An 18,436-nucleotide genomic window follows, 5' to 3' on the forward strand; every position below is an offset into this window, starting at 1 on the left:
CCTCTAAGCCGGGTGGGGGCATGATGCAGCAGGGTACAGAGCAGGCTGGACTTGTTATGGAAAGAGCTGGGAAATCAGGCGTGTCCTTGGGGCAGAGTTTATTTGCTGCTAAGTGAAGGTTCTTAATTTGGGGTCTTAGATTAAGGTTTAAGGATCCATGAACCCCCTAAATTTGCATGGCGGCATGTATACGAGTATGTGATTATTTTCCTGAGAAACAAACCCATAGCAGTAATCAGATTCTTGAAAGTTTCAAAAGGGTTCTTTTGACCCCCCAAAGGGAAATGATTATAAGCCACAACCCCAGACCCCTAGGGACGCAGGTTGACATTGGGCAGAGCCCCATAAAAGATTTGAGATCCCTAATGATCAAGACATGATGCTTGGAGATGTGCTTACGTGTGTGTGTGTATGTGTGTTGTGTATTTGTCTAGAGGAAGCATTCAGTAGGTCCACAATCCTCAAAGGACTAAGAACCTGAGCTAGTTCCAGGCCCAAGAGCTACGAAGATCGCCTATGCTTAGCTATTTCTTTTCAGAGGACAATCACAGAGACCTGAAAACAGGGCCAAAATAGGCTTGGTAATTCTGCTCAAAACCCGGGGATAACTAGGGCCAGAGGCTGCTTGGCAGAGGGCCTCCATCAAACAACAACAAAACCCCACTAGAGTCATTTTATAAGTACCCAGAAGAGAGGCATCAATAGATGGGGAAGCAGTCCTAGCTCCATCCCTCTCTGATGAAGCATCATCCCCAGGTCCTTCTCTTCCAGCGCCCCGTTCGAGCCCCAGGTTTCCGAAACCCAAAGGCTTTATTCATGGAAGCTCACAATTCATTTAGTAAATCCTCACTGGGCGCCCACTCGGTGCCAGTCTTGATTCCAGGCGCAAAGCAAAGGACTTGTCTTAGAGTGTTACCGACCTCGGCCAGTTTCCTGCCCAGCGCACGGGTATTTGGGGCACTGCTGACCTAGTGCGTTCTTCCCAGGCTTGGCCCGCCAGGGCCCCGGGTCCGGAGAGGCTGAGGCCACCCCGGCCACGGCAGCGGGCTGGGGGTCGAGGAGGGGGTCAGCAGTGCCCGCGAGCAGAGCGGCGAGGGGGGCCGGAAAGACGAGAGCCAGAGGGGGCCTGCTGGGGGGCCCCGGATCCCGCTGGGCCCCGGCGCTGCGGAGGCGGGGGCACGGCGGGGGCACGGCGGGGCACGGCGGGGGCACGGCGGGGCGGGACGGGGGCACTGCGGGCGGCGGCGGGCGGGGCCGGGGGGAGGGGGGAGGGGCCGGGGGGAGGGGCCGGGGCCCGGCCCGCCGCCGCCGCCGCCGCCGCGCCTGCTCTCGGAGCTGTGCTCGCCCGCCCCCCGCCCCCCGCCCCCCGGGCCGTCGCGGAGCTCAGCTCTCCATACTGAGCAGCCCCGGGAGGTGCTCGGACACGTTCCCAGGCCGGATAAAGATCGGCTCGGCGCTCGCTCCGCAGCGCGAAATCTCGCTCTCAGCTCGCCTCGCGCGGCCGCTCCGGCCCGGCCCGGCCCGGCCCGGCGACCCCAGCGCGCTACCTGCGCGGGGCCAGAGCAAGCCCTGCGCGCCGGGGGGCCGGGGGGGGCCCAGGGCTCGCCCCCTCCCCTCCCCCTCCCCTCCCCTCCCCCTCCCCCCGGCTTCCTCCCCGGGGACCCCCGCTTCCCGCCCGCCAGGGCCCCCCGCGCCCGGCCAGGCGCCCTCGCCTCGCCCTCCCCGCCGGGCCCCGCCGCCTCCCGAAGGTTACGCGACGCCGCGGCGGGGCGCGGGGGGCACAGGGGGCGCCCGCCCTCGCCGCCGCCCGCCCTCGCCGCCGCCCGCCCTCGCCGCCGCCCGCCCCGCGCCCGCCGCGCCGGCCCGGCCGGGCCCCGGCAGCCGCCGCCGCAATCCCCGCTCCTAAATCAGCGCGGGGCGGCGTCCCCTCCCCCACCGGCTGCCCGCGCTCGCCGCGCCGCGATTGGCCGCGCCGGCGCCCCCCGCCCGGGCCCCGCTCCAGCCGCCGCGCCATTGGCTGCGGGGCTCCGCCAGCCTTTACATAAGGCCGGGCGCGCTCGAGTGGAGTAGTATAAAGCGGGCGAGCGGCGGCGGGCGGGAGGCTCGAGGCCAGCCCGGGACCGGGCCGGGAGCTGGAAGGCGGCGGCGGCGGCGGCATTGGGCGCCCGCGCTCCGACGCCCCCAGGCGGTGGGGCGCAGAGGGCGCGAAGGCGGCTCCGAGCGCGGACCTCGGCGTGAGTACCCGCCCGCGTGCCCCCACCCCTCGGCGGAGAAAGTTTCTCCCGCCCTGCGCGCCCCGCCCGCCCGGCCCGCCGGCCCCGGTGGCGGGAGTGCGGCCGCGGAACCGGGAAGCCGGCCACGGCCACGGCCACGGCCACGGCCACGGAAGGCGGCGGCGCCCCCAACTTGCCGGGAGGCGCAGGGCGCAGGGCGCAGGGCGCAGGGCGCAGGACCCGACTGGCGCGCCGAGCCGCCCCCGCGGGCTGGGGGCCAGGCGGGCCGGGGCTGCAGGTGCGGGAGACGTGGGAACGCGGTGTGCGGAGCAGCCGCCCCGCCGGCCGGGAAGGTGCGGGGCGCGCTGGAGGTCGGCGGTTCGGGGAGGGGGCCCCGGGGCTGCGAGCGGGGCGGAGCGGGCGAGGAGGGCTGCGCCGGCGGGTATCTGGGAGTCGCCCCGCCGGCTCAGCTCAGCTCAGCTCAGCTCCGGGCCGGGGAAGCTGCTGGCCTCGACCCACCCCTACGCGGCCGGGATGGGGAAGGGCCCCCGAGGAGCTGGCGCTTCTCCCCCGGGGAAGCCGAGCGCCCAGGCACAGCGCCGGGCGGCGGAGAGCCCCGGAGGCAGCCCCGCGAGCCGCGTAGCGCCAGCAGCTGCCTTTGCTGGACCGAGGTGCGGTCTCCTCGCACGCAGCCTGTCTCAGGCAAGCCAGCTTCAGGCATTCCGGGGGAGCCGAGGGTCCTCCTCTGCCCGTGGGGACACACACAGGCTTCGGTGGGGCGGCAGGCCAGGCTCGGGGGCATGGCCAACGATGCAGCGCGTCACTTCGCAGTACAGTAGTTGGGAGCCCTGGTTAGTCCCGTTTCTGCAGAAACCAACTCAAGAATCCAAAGTCATGCCAGCCTGGATGAGAGCCTCCCAGAGTGGTCGGGAAATGCTCCTGGGGCTGGGAGGGGGGCACTCCCCTGCCTCCGGGAATGACTAATGAATATTGCTACCGGTGGTGGTGGTGGTGGGTGTGCACCTAGGGTGGCTTCTCCGCATCCCAGGAGATGCTTCAGCTCTCCAGGCAGGACACATTCTTGAGTCACACTTGAGATGTCTTCTGGGATGGGTGCAGGACTTCCCAAGTGAAGCCAGGTGGAAAAGAAGGGGAGAAGGCTCCAAGTCTAGGGGACAACTCTGTAGTGCTTTCTGGAATCAGGGGAGAACTTACCAGGGAAGAGAATTGCTACTGATGGGAGACTTTTTTACCCTGATGACTTGGGGCTGGAGATACCCAAGACTGAATCAGAGCGAGTTCAGAGAGTCATGCTGTACCTCACTCCCAGCGGTGAGGAAGGGGAGATGGAGGATGGAAAAGTGGGAACATGGCGGTTCTTCCAATATAGCTCTTGGAGAAGCATTTTCTCTTCCTCTGACTTAAGAACATCATTCGGGCACCAGGTCCTAAAGTCAATTTAAGAAGCGATGAAAGTTTAGGGTCTTGATGCTGGCACAGAGGACCGCAATTAGAATATTCTGGCTTACATTTGGCGCTAATAGACTCTGGAGAAGGTCAAAGGCATGCTGCTCAGCTGGGGTGTATTCTTCACCTGTACCCCATTCCTGAACACAATGGGCATCTTGAACTCCTAGGGTAACTGCTTCAGCATGGAGATCTTCTGTGGGGGTTATCAATCTATACCTGCAAACCCAGCTCCATCCTCAGCCTGCAGTCAACATTTTTCTGCTGCATTTCCCAACACCTTCTCTCCACTGGGGATTTGTGCAATGAGATACCTGCTTGTTGCTCTTTCTTCGCCTCTCTCCATCTGGGTTGCACCTGGTGTTCTGAACCCTGATATTTATTACTTGGCACCTTGATGTTTGCTTAAGAGGAGTGCCCCTGTGAGTGTGTGGACCAAACGCCTGTGTCATTCTAGGGAGTCAAACTTACACTATTGTGGAGAGAGGACCAGGGACCACAAAGGCGGTACTGTGAAAGTGCTTAGGACAGTCTCCTGTTCTCAGTCTTTTTGCTGCAGAGGTGATGGAAGGTTAAAGGTGGAGCAGGCTCCTTGGTGTCCAGTAGGGGGCGCCAAAGGCACCCAGCTCAAGACCACTGACATTCCCACTTACTGCCCTTCACTGACCATTGGTAACTAAACACTTTGGGCAAGCCCAGGCCATAGCCCCCAACCCTCACCTTCATGATGGGAGCCCTTTTACCACAGGCTTCCTGACCATCAGGTGGTCCTGTGGCCTCAGGTGCATTGGGGCAGACGCAGGAACAACATTCCAGGGCAGGAGGGCTGGGACTCAGCCCCACCTGCTCTCTGAGATCATTCCTTTTGCTCAGTTCTGGTGGGTCCTTTGAATTCGTCAGGAGAGCATGGAGTCCAAGAGCATTAGGGCTAGAAGGGAGGATCCTTGGAGAGCATCTAGTCCAACCTCATCCCATCCCCAAGACTGGCATGCATACTTATAGATTAAAAAGCCGAAGCCCAGTCAGGGCAAGTATCTGGCCCAAGGTCACATGGCTATTTGATGGAAGACACTGGACTAGGTCTGAGGATTCCCGGTTCTCTACTCAGAGCTCATTCCAACCCTGTGACCTGCTTTTCTTTACTACGGAGATGGACGTGTGTTCTCAGCATACCAGGTACTCATAACTGCTGACATTGGTAAATTAACAAATTTAGTAAATTTGGGAAAATTTTCTCCAAATCAATTATTCAGAGCAAGAAGCAGATGAAGTTATTGTAATATACATATGTATAGAATGTGTACATATGTAATAGAAATTCTGAATTTTTTTTTCCTTCTATCTACTGTGTTATCTCATTATTCCAAACAGTCTTTTAGGCAGAAACAAAGCAACTCCAGTTCTCAGTCCATGCATATAGGAATCAGAAGTGCTCGGTGCCTCCCTGTGGTCTTAGAAGCCAGGCCAGAGCTCTTTCCTTCTTTTACTAGGGCATGCTGGAGTAGGCTCGCCCTGTCCTGCATCACACCACTGCCTGTGGCACCTCTGTTACTCAGATCCTGGGTGAAGTGCAGAGTTCCCAACCATTATTTGCCCATTTCCCCATATTTGCTGCTCCCAGCTCAAGGGCAGAATCCTAGGATGTTCTATTTTTGCAAAATCCTCGTGTTAGGCTTCTTGGGTGACCTGGAGTATACTACCATTTCCACCGCCCTTTTTCTGTTCTGTGAGTCTGACTGTGGACATCTGAGCTGGGCCCTGGGAAAGAGGCTTGCTGAGTGGCCTGGGGGCCACCCCTCTTTCCTCTCCCCACCCTGTTCCTTTGCACACTGCATAGAGCTCTTTTGGGTTCCCCTTGGAGCCTCAGCAGATGTGGTGGCAACCCTCAGGAGGAACCAGTACCAAGAGATGCTTGGTGCCAGGGAAGATGCTTGAGTTTTCTCTGCTCCTTGAGGCTCACAGGCAAGTTCGGTCTTAGTCTTCAGGGGAGGAGGGAGATAGTAGGATTATGTGAACCACCAGGGAGCAACAGCCCCTTCCTTTAAGAGGTGGGGTTCTGAGAGGCTGTGCTTGAGATCTGTGCCAGCTCCTGGCTCTGGCTGAGACCTGCATTCCCAAGGCTTGGACTAGTCTGAATAAGGAGAGGGAAATAATTACATGAAATATAGCTGTAGTACAGGATCTCTGAATTTTTGATTGAATGGGGAGAAGACAGAGTTTGAAAAGTGGCATTAGACCCTAAGAAAATAAGAAGTCACTGCTTTCATGAGCCCCACTGGAGGGCTGACCCTTACCCTACTCTCATTGAGAAGGCAGCCCAGTGTAGTAGAAAGGACACAGGCTTAGAATCTGGCTCCCCACTTTCTGGCTTAGAGATCTTGGACGAAGGTCTGCCTCAGTTTCCTCCTTTGCAAAATGGTGAAGCTGGCAACCCCGTGATGAGGGTAGCATAGTGAAGACCAAGGATGATGGTCTTTAACATGCCTCTGCCCTTGGCAAGATACGAGGAGGTATTCAGTTGGAAGGGGATATTATTGCGGGATCACTGGGAACCACACTGTGGCTTCCTTTTCCAAGTAAGCGAGGCTGAGGGTCCAGGTTTGCACATCAGCCTCTGCTCACAGCAACATCTGGGCTGATGGACAAGGCCTTCCTGGCAGGGCTTCCTCCTTGCTTTCTTCCCTCCCCCACCTTGGGGTTCTCATTTTCGGGTTCTGCCATACTTGGGGAAAAGAAATTTTACAGGTCCCAGGATAATTCTGAATGTGATGAAGGGCCCTGAGCTATTGATTCCTAAGGAAGGATCTTTGTGCTGGGAGAAGCCTTCCTTGGAGCCCAGTGATTTAAGAGTGCTGACAAATCCGTGCTCACCGAGCCTCCTGCAGGCTGCAGATACAGGCTTCCAGGCCAGCCAGGGCTCTGTGAGGGATTTCTGGGGAGCCTGGCTGGTTGCTTAGGGGACATAAACCTGTGAACTTTCCTTAGGAAAAAGTATGAAATCAATTGGTTCATTATCACACCCAAAACACCCTGGACCACTTAGGGCATTTAAAAAATGAGAAGCAGCAAAGGACTTGGAGGCTGCATTTGAAAAGTAGAGACCTGCAACAAGTTTAGGGACAAGAAGACCTTTTGCCACTGAACCACTCATGATCTTGACCTTACTGGAGTCCTTTGGCAGTGACTAGAGGGCCTGCTTTGCCCCCGAGTCATTTGGGATGTTCCATTTGTCTGGAAACATCTTTGGTTGTCACCACTGGGCTAGGGAGTGCTACCAGCCTCTAGTGGGTCAAGGCCAAGGATGATGCTAAACATCCTACCATACATAGGACAGCCCCCAACAAAAAGTTGTCTGGACTAATTTGTCAATAGTGCCAAGGCTGAGAAACCTGGGCTGGGGCACCACCACACAGAACTGTAGTATGCCAGAGGTGGGAGGGATTTCAGAAGTGTTCTCATCTGGCTTTCTCATTTCACAGCTCAGGACGCTAGGATTCAGAGAAGTGAAAAGACTAGCTAGGATCCTGCAGCAAGCAAGCAGCCAAGCTGGTCTAGAATTCAGATTTGCTAAGACCCACTTACCCGGACTCTCAGAGATGTTGCAAAGATTAAATGTGAGCTGTGAAAACACTTGGAGAATTATAAAGAGACTATTATTAATATTGCTATTATTAAGAATTTGGGAGTTTGGAAAGTTCTATTTCTGGCTGTGCCACTGACTCATTGTGTAATATTGGGCGCATCATCCCCCCACCCCCATGCCTCTCTCAGTGTGTGTGTGTGTGTGTGTGTGTGAGACAGGGGGTGGTCTTAGCAAATAAGTATATCATAAACATTATGTTTAGAGGAAAGTCCAAAGATTTGCCCTTCAAAAACCCTAGCCACTTCAAAAAAAAAAAAAAGATAAAAATTTTCCTTGAAAGAAACCGTGTTGACTTCGTAAGAAGCAAAGCGTTTTCTTCTTGGAAAAATTCCAGTACCCTGGCCCTGTAAGTTGGTTCCAGCCCAGGAAATCTGATCAACATCCGGAGGAGAAACTGATAGCTTCACAAATGACAAGCGATTGGATCTGTCCCCACTCCCTCTGGGAAGGGGAGGTGGCAACTTCACTCTCCTGCTCAACCTTCTTGGCACAGGGAAGTTCTGCAAGGAACCTCGCGGAGGGATGGGAAGGCGTGTCATTAATTAGTAAAACCTTGTTTACTTAACAGACATATTCTTAAAGATCTCTTCCAAGGGACGTTTTGACATATTACTTTAATTAGCCACAGAAGAATTGCAAGTGCAGAGAGTGTATAAAATGACCCTTCCTGTTGTTTCTAGTTACTGTTATCTTTGTTTGCCCCCAACAAGTACAGTGACAAGGTCACGGGAATCACTGCTGAGCTCATGCTGTCCCGGTGACCAGGGGAGGGACTGCAGGGACTTCATCCCTAACAGCTGCCTCCCCACCTTCCCAGAGCATGGACCCCAATGAAGGTTCTCTCTCGGCATCCCCACCCTGCCCTATTTTGATGTATGTCTTTAAGGACCCATCACATCAGACAAATTCTGACTCAGCTGTCTATATGGGGAACAGGCCCGGGAGCCAGATCCCAGCCTGCATGGGCAGAGGAGGTCTGGCAGGATTGGTGGAAACAGCCTCACTTGGTGTTTTTCACCTGAGCAAGACCTCCACGTGCTCAGGATTAGAGGTAGGAAGTCACTTGAGTCTCTCCTTAGAGGATCAAGGCTACACCCTGGTCCATCCCTATAATAAAGGAGCTAAGCTGACAGGCCCTTTCCATCACCTGCAGACTTGTTGTCGAAATAATGTCACATTCCCTTTCATTCTGGTCTCTAAGAACAGACTCTTTTTTGGAGATCAAAACCATGTACCTCTCATCGGAGAAGCTATGTATATCCGAGGAGTCTTTGGCAAGTGGGGACACAAGAGTCCCTGAGAAGGAGAAACACTGCTTTGTAAGCAATGTCGGGGGAGGCACTGTGTCTTTTGTTCTCAGTCATGCACTCAGTGCCTAGCATGGTGCTTGGCATGTGGAAGAGCTCAGTGGGTACTTGGTGGATGAATAAATCAGTGAATATCGGTGGCCATTCTGGGGAAGAGGTGGTTCTTTGTTTGAAAGTGGATCTCCAGACTGGCCTGGATCAGTGAGAGCCAGTTTTCCTTCTGGCTCCTTCTTCCCAGAAGGCTCTAGAACCCTCAAGGTCCCACTGCTCAAGTAGGGATGGAGGAGCCCAAGCAGGGCCCACCCTATGAGATGATGGCCAGCTCCGAACCTTGAGCAAGACCAAGGTTTTCTTCCTCTTTACCACACTTTGGGTGCTTACTCCCCTTCCCTTCTTCTTCCCACCAGGCTGCTGCAAAGAAGCTCAGTGCAGGTTTGCCTCGCTTTAAGCTGAGAGAATAGATGATAATTTGGATTTCCACTGAGGACAGACTAGGGAGTGAATCACTGCTTCACAGAAAGATCCCCAGGGGCATTCTTCTAAATAGTAAGGTCCATTAATGCATTTTAAGTGATTTAGGGGGAAAAAAAAAAACAAGAAACCCTGACCCATAGATTCTTAGGCCTGGAAAAGCACTTTGGAGGTCATCTAGTGCCATGCTGCTGTGCTGCCCCAGGATGCCCATATCCCTTCTGTGAGTCTTGTATTCGGTTTTCAGAAACACAGTCTGTCTATCCTGCACACTGCTGCCCCAGATCTAAAATGCTCTTTCTAAAATGCATGGCTGATCATGTCATAGCTAACTTCAAAACCTCTCTCATGGTGTGACTCCCAGGCTCCTTACCTTGGCATGGCAGGCAGGCTCTAGGGGCCCCAACTGCCACCTCCACCTTCCCCTGTACCCTGCACTTCACACCCCAGACATGGTATTCCAGCAACCACTGCACTTGCCTAGTGCACTAAGCTGTCACACCCATGCTGTGGCCTGTAGATCCCCCTGGAATGAAGCTCCCTTGGAATCTCATTTTTCCTTCTCCACCTGCCCTGCCCACTCACATCACTAGCCAACCCATCCCTCCTATGGGCTGCATCTATACTTTGGACCTGTTGCTGCTCTAAGCTTATCCCTCTGTACTGTGCCTCACCCCTAATAGACTGCAAGCTCCTTGAGGTCAGGAGCCATGCCTTAGGTGTCATTTCTAACCTGGCCCAGGGGCATCTACTAACTGAGCACGCATGTCTATATGTCAGTAAATGGAGGAGTCCTGTGTTTGGAAAGCAGTACTGAAGAAGTCAGAAAAACTCCACTGAGCTCCCTAGACAAATTAGTCATGGAAGCAAGCCTATTCCTCAAAGTATGACAGTCCCAGGCATTCCATTCAACTTTTGGCCACTGCTCCTGGAACAGAGAGTACCTAGTGGGCCCGGGCTTGACCTCCTGAGCTGCTTCCCTGCATCCCACAAACAGTGGTTAGCACTATACTGTCTTAGTACCATTGCTGTTACCCTCACGTGCCATGTACGGACCTCAGGGTGGCCTGGCACTGGGCTCAGCACACAACAGGCATTATCTCATTTCATGGGCCGTTTTACAGACCAGGAAGCCTGCCTCATGAATAATGCTCATGAAGGAGCTGCCACACCTGAAGTACCAGGCTGTGAGACTCCATTTGTCCTCTCACTTCCAGTACCCTGTTTCATTAGCCTGCCAGTCTCTTGGGCCCCTCCTCAATGGGGCCCCTGAGCTTCTGTCTGCCTTTTCTGGAGCAGGACCATGTCTGCTGTGTGTCTGTGCATGCAGCTGTAGGAGGAGTGGGGTGCTTTCCCTGAGCAGGGGGCAAGAGGAGGAAGCCTTCTATTTTCTGGGTGCTGGGGAAGATGCAGAGGACCTGGTGGCCCCTGGGGTGGGGAGGTGCAGAAGGTCTAGCATGTGGCAGTGCAGAAGACCAGGACATTCAAGGTGAAGGGACTCCTTGGAAAGTGTTTGCCATGGGCATGGCCCATATCTGTTTCCAGCTATTCTCGGGTGAGCCCAGTGCCTGCTGCGGTGTGGCTGCATGGGGACACGGGTTGAATAAATGACCAAGTGAATGGCATCTCCAGGCCCCCATTTCTCTCTCCTACTTGGGCACAATATTTGCTTCCCAGCTGGAGTCCCAGCCCCCAGCTGCACCCTCTGTGGCTTCCTCTACAACCCTTTGCCACAGTGCTCTTTCTAACACACCCTTCTAGCCCGATCATTCCCTGGGTCTCTCTCTCTGGCTAGGGTGGCTCACCAGGCCGCCACCCTCCTTCCCAGACGTCATCCCGCCCCATCGTGTGCTCCAGCCATGAAGAGCCTCTTACATGACCCAAGCCTGCTTGTCCATGCGTTATGCTGGCCCCTCAGCCCGGGACATTGTCTCTACCTGGTCCCCTTGGTCGACCCATCACCACCCCTCTCTGGGACCTCCCCACCTACCCCAGGCAGAGGTGTTTGCTCCTTCCATTGTGTTCCCATCTCTCTTGCTTTAAGACAATCCTTTATAGTGAGAGAAAGTGCCTAGTGTAGCATCCAAGAACACCAATTCTGGAGCCAATGGGCTTAGACACAAAATCCAGCTCCACCACATACTAGCATTGTGACCTCAAGCAGGTTACCTAACCTCTCTATGCCTTAGTTTCCTCATATGAAATGGGGTCCTTAGTAAAACCTACCTCACAAGGTTACTATGAAGACTGAATGAGATCATCTATGCAAAGGGCTAGTGTAGTACCTGGCACCTGTACAGTAGTAGGTTAGTGTTAGTACTGCTACCCATTCCTCATATAGGACTTGTTACGTGAAATTGCAATGACAACCTGTTTGCCTGGTATACAGAGTCCTGTGAGTTAGGCTGAAGAGAAATGTGATCAGTTCTGAGATTAGAAACGGAACTCCAACAGGCATGTGGAAGTAGATGAGGTGAAAGGAAAGGATAGTTAGCAAGTATTGCTACTGTCCAGGTGAAAGGTGGAGTGGCAACCTCCAGCGATGGGGATGGAAAGACTGGGCAGGTTTGAGAAATACTCATGGGGCAGAATGGGTGTGGTGATCCAGTGGTTGGTTGTAAGGAAGAACGAAGAAGAAAGAGCCAATTGTGATACTGGATTTCCAACCTTGAGTACAGTGTTGGGATTTAAAGGGGCCCAATGAATAGCATCCCCATTCCCTACTCAGATTTAGGACCAGCTGAAAGATTGTAAGGGGGAGGAAGAAGGGAGGAGAGAGGCAGGCCTCAGGCACCATCATCACAGATACAACTGTTTGGAAGGCCAGGCTTCAGAGTGGGGTCTGTGGGGCACCTGCCACTGCAGCCCTCACTGTGGAAGGAGTCGGAGGAAGGGCTGGGGCTGCCTGGCCAGCCTCAGCACAGGATAGAGAGTGGCCTCTGCAGGGAGGCAGATCAAAAAGGACTGTTCTTCCCAGTTCTTGCACACTGACCAATCTGTGACTCCCTGCTCCAGCCCTCAGGACAAGGACTTGGGGGAAGGAGGGAGGCCAGGAATGTAGCACTAGCACTGAAGATTCTCAATCTCACACTACTGATGCTTTGGTCTAGATACTTTTCCGTTTTGGTGGCTGTCCTGTGCACTGTAGGAAATTTTGCAGCATCCCTGTCCTCTACCCACTAGTTGCCAATAGCACCCCCTTTCCCTAGTTGTGACAACCAAAAATGTCTCCAGTCATTGACAGGTATTCCAGGGGGCAGGTGGAGGAGCAAGATTACTCCCAAATGAGCACCATTGCTCTAGTTAAATGGAAGATCCTCTGGATGGCAACTTTAGGAGTGAGAAAAAAATGCTTCCTCCCAACTCATGATCCAGGGATCAGGGCTTTTGCTTTTTGTTGTTTTGTTTCGTTTTGTTTTAAGATGTTATTTATTTGAGAGAGAGAGGGAATAGCAGGGGGCGGGGAAGAGCAGACTCTCTGCTTAGTGGGGAGCCCAATGAGGGGCTCAATCCCAGGACCCTGAGATCATGACCTGAGCTGAAAGTAGATGGTTAACTGACTGAGCCACCCAGGTGCCCCTGATTAGAGCCTTTGAATAGGCAGTTCTAAAAGGGCAAGTTGGGGTGACATCTGGGTCCTCCACACCTTTGGGTCTGCTCTCTGGATCCTCTCCCTTCTCCCCTCCTGCCTCTCCTGTCCAGCTACCTCTTAGCATCCTTTAACTTAACTTGCAATGACACCACTCTACCTCTTCAGAGGCATTCCCAGCTCCCTGCCCTGCCCCCCAGCTCCTTTAGATATCTCTCTGTGCTCCCTCCTCCCTAGCACCCCTCACCCTGTACTGCAAATGTTGACTAAGTTTCTCCCAGTGACCTCAGCACTGCCTAGCAGAATCCCTGGCTCATTGAAGGTACACAGGGAGTGTCACAGTGGGTGAATGAACCAAGATAACTTCTGTTAGCTCTTCTCCAAAGATGGTTCCAGGCACTCCTGTGGGGCTCTGTGCAGATTTGGGGGCTCAGCCTCTGCAGGGCGGAGTGCTCCTGCCGCTGCCATTCTCCCTGGAGCCTCTGCCCCCTTGCAGTGTCTGCAAAGGTTCTGTGCTCCCTGCTCATTTCTAACTTCTGAAGCATCCAGGGCACTTTTGTAGAGCAAGACTCTGCCCTCCTACAGTGTCTGGAAAGGGTCTGTGCTCCCTGCTCACTCTCACCATCTGAAGCATTCAGGGCTCTTGTTTTGTGAGAGCTCGGGGTTGTGTCCTTGGCTCTTTCAATAATTGCTAAAGAACTGCTTACCCTGGAAATTGCCCTGGAAGCCTCTCCCCACAGCTGCCTGACCCCACTCCGAGATGTGGGTTGCTTGGTTACCAGTTTTCAGACCCAATTCAGGAAAGTCCCAAGGCCACGCAAAACTGAGTTTGGCTGCATGTGACCCAACCCACAGCCAATGTCTACAGACTAACTAACCTAACGCTGTGTGAAAAGAAAGGAAACGAGTGAGCACTGCGCTGTCTGGCCCCCAAGAGGTGTACACTAGCTCACCTAACCCTTGAAACCGTGGTGTGTCATCTGCTTCCCAGATTACAGATGAGGACACTGAGGATCTGAATAATTGAGGAACATGCCCAAAGTTACTACCTAGTTTATAGAGGGGGTTGAGATCCAAATCCAGGTCCCTGACTCCAGGCTTTGGGATTTTTCCCCCTTTTTATCCTGCTGAGGATAAAGGAGTTTGCTTATAGAGCACTTAAAAAAAAAAAAAAAAAAACGTATTACAAAGCAATTCTTCTCACTGCCTGAACCACAAGTCCTACCATCCCTTGTTCTTGTCAAGCCAGACCCTCCTTTGCCCCCTCCCCACGCCTCCCCTGCCAATAGCCCACATTCCTTACTGGGGCCCCAGGTACTCTGGCCCTGCACCCCTCTGCCCGAGCTCTGCCTTTGGTAGTCAGCCTCTCCTACCCCAGGCTGCTCTGCCCTGAATGTCCTCCTTTTGCACCCACGTGCTTAACCCACTACTCCTTGCCACTCGTGTGCTCAAATACATAGTAGGCACTTAATATCCAAGCCATTCAAGAAAACAAAAAATTTCAGTTCAACCTACTTTTTAATTCTATTTTTAACTTCTCCACACTCTCCCAAAAGATTCAGATGTTCACAGTGGTGTGACAGGAGGTTTCCCGAGTCAGCCGTGTAAAATGTGAGGGCACTGCGGGTGCTGGCTGCCCTTCCGCTACAGGCAGTACCAGCCTGCTCTGCTTTCTGCCCCAAACTCTATCTCACTTCTTCCTTTGACATTCTCCAGCTAAGTAGGTTTTCTTCATATATTTCAACAAGCTGGTGAGGAATCTTAGCAGCAGGAACATTTTTCTCTTTAAATCAGATTGTAGCTCCCACCTCAGATATCTGAGGACCGTGAGTCTAGGGCAGTGGTTCCCAACCCAGGCTGCCCATTGGAGTCATCTGGGGGGCTTCTAAAGATACACAGTGCCTAAGCCCTACCCAATTAAATCAGAAACTGGGTGAAGGACCTGGGCCACATCATATTTCTAAAACTCCCGGGTAATTCTATTGACCAGGTAAGGTTCAGAACAACTGGTCTAAAGCCTTGCTACTAAAAGTAAAGTCTGCAGACCAGCAGCATAGGCATCATGTGACATTTTGCTAGAGTGAAGAAACTCAGGTCCCACCCCAGACCTACCAAATCAGAATGTGCATTTTACCAAGATCTTCAGGTGATATGTCAGCATGTTACAGTTTGAGAAGCATTGCTTTAGGGAAAGAACAGTTTTTAAATAACTGTATGACAAGCTGCAAACAATTTCTGCTGACTCACATTATAATTTCGACATATTCCTTTGTACATTTAACACATGTTAATTGAGCACTTACTAGTATCAGGTGCTATGATGGTTTTTAAGTACACATTGGCATGCATCTCTACCTTAGCCTGCAAATTCCTGCCCATCCCCCATTTTCTCTAGGCTGTAGCCTTTGTTGGAACCATCTCTTTTCTCCTTGACCTCACCTCTCTCCAGTTCCAACCCTTCCCCTCTTTTCACTTTTTCATAAAAACTGGAGTCAGAATCCTTCTTTGTCACTTCATATCAAGTGTGGTAATTTAACTTTGAGCTGAAGACAGTCAGTACTTTGAGTGTGTAAGGATAAACTGAGCCTGGAGTCCTGGGAATTGCCTAACATTCAACTGATTTCAGCTCCTTAGATCTAGAGACAAAGAAGATTCTTGAACTAATCTTGTATCTTCACTGTAGTGTACACCCTGGTTTCTTGACTGGGAGCTATAGTATAGAAGAGCCTTGCTGTTCAATGTGTAACTTGCAGACCAGGACCATTGGCATCACCTGGGAACTTGTTGGAAATAGAGAATGTTGGACCCTACTACACAGATCTAGTGAATCAGAATCTGCTCTTGAATAAGATGTGATTCATATACACATTAAAGTTTGAGAAGTACTGAAGCACTGGTATAGAACAGTTTCTTAAATTTTGCAACATATTATAATTACATGGGGACCTTTTAAAAATTCTGATGTCCCTGCTGCACCCTACGCCAGTTAAGTGAGAATATCTTGGTATGAGATCTGGTCTCTAAATTTACCACTTTAACCATTTTTAAGTGTACAGTTCAGTGACATTGAGTACATTCACATTAGTGTGCAACCATCACCACCACCCAGCTCCAGACTCTGTCATCTTCCCATACTGAAACTCTGTCTCTATTAAATGCTAACTCCCCATTCCTCCTCCCCCACAACCCCTGAGGACCAACATCTATTTTCTGTGTGTGTGAATGTGACTACTCTGGGTACATGTAAGTGGAATTATAGTATATATCCTTTTGTGACTGGCTTATTTCACTTAGAACAGTGTCTTCATGGTACATCTGTGTTGTAGAGTGTGTCAGAATTGGCTTCCTTTTTAAAGGTTATAATATTCCATTCTTTGTGTAGACCACAGTCTGCTTACCATTCAGCTGTCAATGGACTCTTGGGTTGCTTCCACCATTTGACTATTGTGAATAACACTGCTGTGAATATGGGTGTACAAATATCTGTTTGAGCCCCTTCTTTCACTTCTTTCTGGTATAAACCCAGAAGTGAGATTGCCAGATCACATAGTAATTGTATTTGGGATTTTTTTGAGGAACTGCCACACAGTGGTTTCTGCAATAACTGTGCCATTTTACCTTCCCGCTAGCAGAGCACAAGGGTCTTACTCCTCTACATCTTCACAAACAACTGCCATTTTCTGGGTTTTGTTGTTTGTTTGCTATATTGATCCTAATGGATATGAGTGTATTATTGTAGTTTTTATTTGCATTTCCCAAATGATTACTGATGTTGAGCATCTTTTTACATATTTATTGGCCATTTGTATATACATTCTTTGGAGAAATGTCTGTTCAAGTCCCTTGCCCATTTTTAATTGGGTTGTTTTTTGTTGCTGAGGTGTAGAAACTATATATTCTGGGTATTAATCCCTTATCAGATAGATGATTTGCAGATATTTTCTCCCATTCTGTGGGTTGCCTTTTCACTCTGTCAATAATGTCCTTGAGGTACAAAAGTTTTACATTTTGAGGTAATCCATTTTAACCATATTTTCTTTTGTTGTCTGTACTTTTGATGTCATGACCAGGAAATCATTGTCAGACAACAGTATTCTTTAAAAACTCCCCCCAGTGATTCCAGTGTACAGTTCCAGCTGGGCAATGTTTCTCAAAGTTTGATGTGAATTTGTGACACCGAAAATATTATTAAAATGCATATTCTTATTTATTAGTCTAGGGTGGGGCTCAAGATCCTGCTTGTTAACAAATTCCTAGCTGATGTTGATGCTTTTGTCCTGGGGACCAGTCTGAACATCCAAGGTACAGAGAAATACCTTCAGTGACCTCTTTCATGTGAGCCCTGAGAGTAGAAGGCAGATATTTTCCAGACCTTTTCCTGAGTTTCTTTACCACAACTGTTTCCTGATCTGCCATGGAGACAGGCTCACAGCCTCCCCTCTAACTCACAGCTGGTTCTCAGCACCCCAGATGGGTGCACTGGGTGCCCTTGACATAGCAGAAGAATAACTTGTAAAGTACATCATCTCCCCGCCCCTCTCTTCCCCTGTCCCACTGGGGAGGCCATCAATTGGTCTGCCCATGTGGGGTGATTTCAGATTCCACACTAATGATGGTCTGGCTTTGGCCTCTGTAGGGGAACTACTGTAGAACCCTGCTGAAAAGCTGTTTTGTTCAAAATATGTTTAATGTGTTCAGAAAGGAAAAATCACACAGGTTGGTCTGAAGTTTATAGAAGACACTAGAGAGAAAAACTGTTGAAGGTCTGCTTCTAAAAAAAAAAAAAAATCCTTTAATTCATCATAGAATTTGAGCTGGAAAGAACCCTTAGAGTCTCTCCCAAACTCTCCTTTTAGAGAAGAAAAGCTGGCACTCAACAAGGCTGTGACTTGTTTGAGGTTACCAAGCAAAATAGAGTTCAGCACATACGTGTATTACTTCTTTTTAATCTTGCTTTGGGTTATTTATCTGTAAATGGTTAACACAGAGTAGCTACCTCTTTCATATGGCTCCTTTAATTAAAAGTTCACTTTTTCAGGGCACCTGGGTGGCTCAGTCAGTTAAGCATCTGCATTTGGCTTAGGCCATGATCCCAGGGTCCTCAGATTGAGCCCCACATCAGGGTTCCTGCTCAGCAGGGAACCTGCTTCTCCCTCTCTTGCTCCTTCTGCTTGTGCGCGCGTGCGCTCTCTCTCTCTCTCTCTCTCTTTCTCAAATAAATAATAAATAATCTTTTTTAAAGTTCACTTTTTCACAGAAAAGGTAAAAAATCAACAGGCTGGATCATGGTTCATACCCCTCCTGGCCTTCATTACAAAATTTCTAACAGTTGCTTGTATTACTCCAATCAGACCTGCCTCCCTGGTGGCAGTGACCCAAATTGCAGGTATGGTGCCTGGGAGGGACTAACTAGCTTCTAGAAGATATACCCAATGCCATTTTCCTTTTCTGTGTCCATTGCAGACCTTGTAATCTGATCACAGTACTCTTTCAATCCACTGCCAATCAATTGGATCTGGCTCTCAAGTTGAAACTCATTTGTTGTTCTTACAATATAGGTCATACCCTGAAAAGACTAGTGACCTTCAGATCCACCCTACATTTCAGCATGTCTACGCTGATTATTAAATGCTCTTTAGCTTCTCATTTTACCACCAGCTGTTCATTAATCCAATTAGAAGTTTCCTTTATTCAACCAAACTTCCTGCAGAGTTGCTTAACTCTCATAGTGATGTGTTTGCCTTCA

At 51.3% G+C, this 18,436-nt stretch overlaps 1 protein-coding gene across 4 annotated transcripts in view; it reads left to right on the forward strand.

Moving 5' to 3' along the window:
- Window positions 1-2,100: 2,100 nt before the first annotated feature.
- CRTAC1 (cartilage acidic protein 1) overlaps window positions 2,101-18,436 on the forward strand; it is a 156,993-nt gene continuing 140,657 nt past the window's right edge. For all 4 annotated transcript variants that reach the window (XM_041746609.1, XM_041746606.1, XM_041746607.1 and 1 more), the window contains exon 1: window positions 2,101-2,234. The gene's annotated coding sequence lies outside the window, so the exon portion shown is untranslated. The remainder of the gene's footprint in view (window positions 2,235-18,436) is intronic.

The sequence above is a fragment of the Vulpes lagopus genome, chromosome 2 (assembly GCF_018345385.1).
Source record: "Vulpes lagopus strain Blue_001 chromosome 2, ASM1834538v1, whole genome shotgun sequence".
NCBI classification, from domain to species: Eukaryota; Metazoa; Chordata; class Mammalia; order Carnivora; family Canidae; genus Vulpes; species Vulpes lagopus.